The sequence below is a fragment of the Mustelus asterias genome, chromosome 14 (assembly GCF_964213995.1).
Source record: "Mustelus asterias chromosome 14, sMusAst1.hap1.1, whole genome shotgun sequence".
In the NCBI taxonomy this organism is placed as follows: domain Eukaryota; kingdom Metazoa; phylum Chordata; class Chondrichthyes; order Carcharhiniformes; family Triakidae; genus Mustelus; species Mustelus asterias.
The window spans coordinates 53,228,819-53,237,349 of record NC_135814.1 but is presented as its reverse complement, the minus strand read 5'-3'; positions in this window follow the sequence as shown (position 1 = coordinate 53,237,349).

Here is an 8,531-nt window from a genome sequence, read left to right as displayed (position 1 = left end):
TTGGTTGTAAGTTTTTGTCATCTTCCCCTTATTCAATTACTGTTTGCTGTCTTTTTAAAGTTTAAAGGATAGTTTCAAGTTTTAAGAATAACCAGATAGAGAATAGGACCCCTCGAAGACCAAAGTGGACACAGATGTGTGGAACCGCAGGGGATGGCCGAGGTTCTCAATGAATATATCTCCTCTCTGTTTACCGTGGAGAAAGACATGAAGACTTGGGAACCTGGGAAAGTTAGTAGCGATATATTGGGGACAGTTTGCATTACAGCCGAGGAGGTGATGGACATATTAAAATGTATAAAGGTGGATAAATCTGGCCCAGACCAGGTATATCCAAGAACACTGCGTGAGGCTAGAGAAGAAATTGTGGGAGTTCTGGCTGAGATATTTGCCATGATGTGGAGATGCCGGCGTTGGACTGGGGTAAACACAGTAAGAAGTTTAACAACACCAGGTTAAAGTCCAACAGGTTTATTTGGTAGCAAAAGCCACACAAGCTTTCGGAGCTGCAAGCCCCTTCTTCAGGTGAGTGGGAGTTCTGTTCACAAAGATGCCCTCATAAGAACAGGATATAGCGCTCGACTCATTGATCAACAGTTCCAACGCGCCACAGTGAAAAACCGCACCGACCTCCTCAGAAGACAAACACGGGACACAGTGGACAGAGTACCCTTCGTTGTCCAGTACTTCCCCGGAGCGGAGAAGCTACGGCATCTCCTCCGGAGCCTTCAACATGTCATTGATGAAGACGAACATCTCGCCAAGGCCATCCCCACACCCCCACTTCTTGCCTTCAAACAACCGCACAACCTCAAACAGACCATTGTCCGCAGCAATCTACCCAGCCTTCAGGAGAACAGTGACCATGACACCACACAACCCTGCCACAGCAACCTCTGCAAGACATGCCGGATCATCGACACAGATGCCATCATCTCACGTGAGAACACCATCCACCAGGTACACGATACATACTCTTGCAACTCGGCCAACGTTGTCTACCTGATACGCTGCAAGAAAGGATGTCCCGAGGCATGGTACATTGGGGAAACTATGCAGACGCTGCGACAACGGATGAATGAACACCGCTCGACAATCACCAGGCAAGACTGTTCTCTTCCTGTTGGGGAGCACTTCAGCGGTCACGGGCATTCGGCCTCTGATATTCGGGTAAGCGTTCTCCAAGGCGGCCTTCGCGACACACGACGGCGCAGAGTCGCTGAGCAGAAACTGATAGCCAAGTTCCGCACACACGAGGACGGCCTCAACCGGGATATTGGGTTCATGTCCCACTATTTGTAACCCCCACAGAGTTTCACTGGCTGTCTTGTCTGGAGACAATACACATCTTTTTAGCCTGTCTTGATGCTCTCTCCACTCACATTGTTTTGTTTCTTAAAGACTTGATTAGTTGTAAGTATTCGCATTCCAACCATTATTCATGTAAATTGAGTTTGTGTCTTTATATGCTCTGTTTGTGAACAGAATTCCCACTCACCTGAAGAAGGGGCTTGCAGCTCCGAAAGCTTGTGTGGCTTTTGCTACCAAATAAACCTGTTGGACTTTAACCTGGTGTTGTTAAACTTCTTACTGTGAGATATTTGCATCATCGTTAGCCACTGGTGAGGTACCAGAAGACTGGAGGGTAGCAAATGTTGTGCCTTTATTTAAGAAGGCTGCAAAGAAAAGCCTGGGAATTATAGACCGGTAAGCCTAACATCTGTGGTGGGTAAGTTACTAGAAAGGATTCTGAGGGATAAGGTATACAGGCATTTGGAAAGACAGGGTTTGGGGAATCAAGAAATAGAGGGCATAGGTTTAAGTTAAGAGGGGGAAAGAATTAATGGGAACCTGAGGAGCAACTTTTTTTACACAGAGGGTGGTACGTATGTGGAATGAGCTACCGGAGGAAGTGGTTGAGGCAGGGACATTGACAACATTTAAAAGGCATTAGGACAGATACATGGATAGGAAAGGTTTAGAGGGATATGGACCAGTTGCAGGCAAATGGGGTTAGCTTAGTTGGGCATTTTGGTCGGCATGGACCAGTTTGGTCTGAAGGGCCTGTCTCTGTGCTGTAGATTCTATGATTCGAAACCCTCATAAGAATTTAGCTGCTGTGAACACTAGAGAATACTGAAAATGCTCAGCCCAAAACTTTCAAGTCGGAATTGAATAGTAATGGAAAGAAACTTTATCTGATCAAGGCAGCATTAGAGAGACCAATAAAAAATGTTTTAAAAATCTCTCATCATTTAAATTGTAGGTTCACTTTCCAAATATTAGAAAATCAAAGGTTCAATTTTTAAAAAGACATTGGGATATGGCTAAAATGACATTCTACTCTCTCACTAAACTGTTGTCCTGTAACCGCAGCTAAGTCACATGATTGCCTTTCAGTCCTTTTATGGCCTGACTTTTATGGTGGTAATGATAGTGAAGCTGTCAACATTTGTCATCATTACTGCGTAAAACTGACAGCAACTTTGGAAGTTTACACTTAAGCAGAATAATACAGGAATCCAGAGGTTGTTCTTACTGGTTTTATGATTTTCCTGTGTGTGTGTGTGCGTGCGTGCGTGCTTCCCCCATGCCACAAAAAATATCCCCCCTCCTCCCCCACACCCCGAGTGCATTCCTAAGCAATCAAGTAATTGAAGAAAACTTGTACTTTTATCCTGCTAGCCTCACTCTAAAAATCCTTGGAAAAATTAAACTTTGTTAAATGAGGTGTAACTGGGCTTTTAGGGGAATACTAAGCTCATAACTACTGCTAAAATATTGTATCTATTTGTTTCTGTCATTATTGGCGGGAATTCTTATTTGTTCTTCATGTGAAAAACATGGTGTGTTTTCCCAAATATTTTTGGGGCTGATTCTCCTTTGCAAAGGCATAACATTACCTGAAAAGTAACGCAGTTGTGCACTGTCCAGTGATATGGGAAAAGGACTTTTTTTCCCCATTACGAATGACTGGGCAACTAAATCACACTCTTAGAAGCTGCATATCAAAGCCATGTGATTCCATGGAATTAGTGAGCTCCTAATAACCTAGTTCCATTTTGTAATGAAGAATTCAAGGTCTCATGCTGTTGATCATACATACATAAATACATACGAACATATGAATTAAGAGCAGAGTAGGCCACTTAGCCCTGCCAACCGGCTCTGCCATTCATTGAAGAAGTCTAAAAAGTAGTCAATGACCATGGAAGAGAGATTCTAAAATGAATTGAATGCCTATATGAAGCTGTTAATCTTGTTTAAGGGCTCCACAAATGATTCTGAAGCAAAGATAACTGAAATCACCAGAGTAATTGCTGAACTGAGTGAAAAGATTGACAAACTTTGACAAGAATTGGAAAATGAGAGTGTAAACAACACTTGATAGAATTGTGAAAGAAGCAGAAAAAGAAGTTCCACTATTGAAATGTCAATGGGAAGAATATGAACATGTGCAGAAGACTGGAACATCTCATGGATAAAGTAGAAAATTATTTGACTAAAAAGAAGAAAGGTCAGTGCATGTTTATTCATCTGATGATCAAAACAATGAAAACATATCTGTTATGGAAGAAATGAATGAGGAAAATAATTTTGAGTTGCCAATCAGACTTACAGGGTGTCCATCACAAACATAAAGGACCAATAGAAGGTGTGTTTCTATTAACAGAGGAAGAGAATAAGAAATATCCCATGGTCTTCTGTAATAAAGTTGAGAAATCTAGGCAAAAGTAATTTGTATCACATAATATGACTGACATGTATCCATATTTGAAGAGTGGAAAACCAGAGTATTGGTTTGCAGTCACACCAGTTAGATTGAAAACCCTGGTACAAAATAGAAATACAAGCTGGCCATGATATTGCAAAGAAAACATATCTTCACTGTCTTTGGTTGACCATGAAAAGATTATGGCCAAAAACCGTGAAATTGTTGGTGTTCTATTCAGAATTCAAAGAAAGGGTGTCGGAGAAAAGGCAAACTCTGAGTTATGATAATCCTATGATGTTTAAATTCTGCTAATCATACTTATTACACGTATTGATCTATGTTTTGGTTAAACCTTTTGTAATTGTATGATGTGTAGTTGTTAAACAAAATGAAAAGATTATCTGCCTAATATATTATTAGCTACTTGTTGGAAGTTTATGCTGCAAAGTTCTTGTAAAGGAAGTATAAAGCCATTGTGAAGAAACCTTAGGGTAAAGATATATCCGAATCTGATGCTTACCTTGGTTCTGAATCGCAGTCATAGTTTGGTTTTTTTTAAATTATTTCAGGTCTTCTATACATGTGTCAGCCACACAATGGCTTAGTGGTTTTAATGTTCTTGGGGCTGGGTGGTGGCTCCATGCACCTGCATAGAAGGAAAAGATTAAAGGAAGTGAAATTGCAGGTCAGGTGATCAGAACCAGAGGGTCATTCCAGAGAAGGTGTCCCAGGGAGTAGGACACCAGGGATGGGTGAGCAGGGAGAGATCCCAGGAGAAAGTCGCAGGCAGGGATAAAGACAAGGATCAGAAAGAGGATGCTGGTACCTACATTGACCACAACAATCTTCCCTCTCCTACTCGGCAAGTTCCACTCCAAGCCCTGAGCAGATGTCTCGAATCCTGGCACCCGGCAGACAACACAACCTCCTGGGCTCCTGCTCTTTGCTGCAGAGAACAGTGTCAATCCCCCTCACTGTACTGTTCCCTACTACCAATTCATTTCTTTCTGGTCTTTCACTTGAATGGCTTTGTGTAGCACAGTACCATGGTCAGTCAGCTAATCCACCTTGCAGCCCCCACTTTCATCCAAACAAGCTGAAATAACCTCAAACCTGTCAGACAACTGCAAAGGCTGAACTCCCACCCTCTGGGTTCCCTTACTTGCCTTACTCACGCTCTTTTGTCCCTGAGCACTGACCAAATCAGAAGACCCTATCCTAAGGGATGTGACTACATCCTGGTACAAGATGTCCAGGTAACTTACTTCAGCCCAGATGCATCGCAGATTCTGCAGTTCAGCCTCCAGCTCAATGACTTTGAGCCAAAATTTCTTGAACCACAAGCTCTTAGTGCAAACATGTTTGCCCTAGACCACAATGGCATCCAGGAAACCCACATGCTACAGCTGTGACACCTCACCTCGCCTGCCATCCTTAATGTGTTTTAATTAGCTACATAATTATTTTATTAAATTAATCATTTTCCTTTTTTTAGATAGATTATTAATCTTGCCATCAGTTTCTATGCTATTTTAAATCTTAAGAAAGAATGGACAATTTACCAGATACTCACCAAAGTATAACTAGCTTATTCTCTTGTAGTAAAGTAAGAACCAATTCCTACAAGGTGAAAAAGTTAGAAAAAGCAAAAGGAGCACCTCCTTTCCCTATACCCCCTAACTCCCTCTCTCATCCAACTCCCAATCCTCTCATGCAGAGTCACCATGAGAGGCCTGTATTTATATGCCCTTAAACTAAAGACTTAGCTCAGCCCCAGGTACAGAAGGATTTGAGATAAAACAACAAAAAATGATATTTTTAAAGCCTTTTTAGTAGTGAAACAGCTCAGGACGCATCAGAGAAGCAATTATTGAACAAATTAACACCAAGCCACTTGAACAGATTTGGTAGAGGTCAAAGATATGGGAGATAAGGAATGTCTTAAAGGAGGATATAGGTAAATGCTGAACTCCTGTCGTCTGGGTTTCCTGACTTGCCTTACTCACACCCTTTTGGCCCTGAGCACTGACCAAATCAGAAGACCCTATCCTAAGGGATGTGACTACATCCTGGTACAAAGTGTCCAGGTAACTTATCTCACCCAGTTGCATTGCAGATTCTGCAGCTCAGCCTCCAGCTCAATGGTTGCACCTATCCAGCTGAAGGCACAGCCACCAATGACGAAGCCAATAAATTGGGAAGTACAAAAGGCAGAATCAGGACTGCAGAGAGCCCACGGTTGTAATACTGGAGGAGGTTCTTCTTCTCCGACAGTCCCTCGAGATTGGTTCCGAGATGGATGATGAGTCCACAACAATGTGTGATCTGCAGACTCTGCCATATGCTGGTTGGGTTTGGCTGGTAGACAAGTTGTTTGGAGTTTGGTTCTCTCTCTTCAGTGTGTCAACTTCACCTCTTCATGTTCCAAAGTCTCCCCATTTGTTCAGTGCCTTCCAAAATGAGCCTTCTCCACTTTGTTCGGTCACATGCTAGGATCTCTCAAGAGTCAGTGGGAATGCTTGATCTCTTCAAGGATTCTCCAAGGACATTTCTGAGTGTTTCCGCCATCATCCTGAGAGTTTTCCTCACAACCAAGTTCTGAGTAGAGCAGTTGCTTTGAGAATCTGGTGTCAGGCATACAATGGACACGCCCCACCCAGCAGTGTGATTAGTGTCTCGATGCTGGGCATATTGTCTTGGGAGAGGATGCTGCTGTTGGACCATCTTTCTTGCCACTGGATTTGTAGAATCTTTTGAGGGCACTGCTGGTGATACCGCTCCAGTGCTTCGAAGTGCTAGCTGTAAATTGTTCAAGCCTGCAAAGCATAAATGAACTCATTATTGCACAGTAAACCATGATGTGAATTAGTCGAGAGAATGATACAGAGATAGAGAGAGGGTAAAAAGCAGGGGTAAAAAAAATTTAAATATAAGATTGAAATATCCAGCAAATACCTACCGTGATCCTACTGCAAATCGACATTTACTCTCAGAAAACAAGTGTTTTCCTATACTGAAATATTACACTCAATTGCCTGAAAAAAAGCAGGTTGCTCAAATAGAAAAATATGTCCATAAAAGATGCCAACTTTTGAGGAGACTATCTCTGATCAAGCAGCAAAATTAATAATTATTGCCAAACTCTCATCGAATTTACAGCATGGCAATGTGACAGTGTTTATGTTCCACTTGAACTCTTCCCACCAGATCTCCGTCATCTAGTATCCTCTGAAGTACATCAGTACTAAATCCTCAAGCACTCCATGTTTCACATCCTGAATAATGAGATTGATTGAGGGCCTGGGAGCATTTAGAAGAGAGTGGATTTTGACTGCTCTAGAGACCAAGAACACAACATTGGTTTGCAGTCTTCGTTTGAGAGGACATGGACATGGCTGAGCTCTGGTGGCATTCATGAGGAGTGATGAGCTAAGGAATAATTATGGAGCAGGATGTTAGTCCTGAAGGAAATGGGAGAAAAAGGCCTGGTGCAGGCAAAGACTAGAGTAAACCTGAGCACTCTGAAGTTCTGCACAGTCAGGAGACTGGGTGTTGGCAGGCTGAGAGATCTGTGAGGCATGGCTGGGATATAGAACAAATACAGTGTGCTGAGATATGCAGATTGTCGTATAAGTTTGAGATAATGTTAGAAATTGCAAGCACTGAGATGGGTTTTGGGAGTATTGAGAAGGAAAACTGGAAGCATTAAGATGGACTAATAAAATAGGAGAGGGAACTGGTTGCTAGAATCAGTGAATCTCCCTTTCTTTCAACCTGTCACATTCTCTTCCTTCCATCTCAAATGTTTCCTATACTTACTTTCACTGCCTTGCTTTTATCCTTCATTTCTTGTTCTTCCACTTCTCTTTTTTTTCACAGCCTCCTTCAGTTCTCTATCCTCTTTCATCATTCATCAGGCTGAGTATTTGAGTGAGCAGATGAATTTGTAAACATGGGAGGTGGATTAAAAAACACTGAAGAAGGTAAGTGCCAAGGTGGAATAGAACACTTTTGACGCATTAGGAACAAAGTGGGTGAATGGAGAGACATTCCTGTGAGGATCAGCAAGCAGGTTGACAAAGGCTTTGAGTGGGCTGCAAGCAAGTAGACTGAAAAGCACAAATGGAACTAAGGAATCTGGAAGGTCAGAGGAGGAGGCAGCAGACAATAATCCAGTTCTGTTTTTAAACTTTGGTTCTGTACTTTTCTGACTATAATCCCAACTGCTGTCAGCAAATACAATGGAAAAGCAAATAAAACTGTCTGTACAACAGGTCAGAACTGATACACCAGGCTGAACTGGAAAGGAAGTGGAGTGAAAAGACAAGACTAGACCAAAACGCTGATGAAAAGGGAATCAGATAGTTATCAACCTGATAGCCCCAGTACAGGCTGCCCAGTCTGCTCTCAGCCTGCGGTGATTTAGGAATAGTTGAATCTCTGAAGTCCAGTGCAGCATATAGACTAATTAAGATCCAAACAAGACATTCTTCACTTTAAAATTACTGAGTAGATAGCACTAAAAAGGATGGTTCATTCTGAGCTTGTGAAATTCACAGCACTCTTCCAACTATACTCTTGATTATTAAATTACTTATAAAATACTTACATATATAAAAGTTACATTATACACTTGCCAAGAATGAGGATGCTAAAATATATGGTGTGCTGAGAAAATGGGACACACTGTTCTATTAAGGTGGTGAGATAAATGTTAATTTTACTAATGAGTAAGTTTGATCAACTTTTAAACCTAAAAATGGACATGAGCCGAGGTGATCACTACTCTCAGCTGTTCAGCAGTTGACCTTGCTTC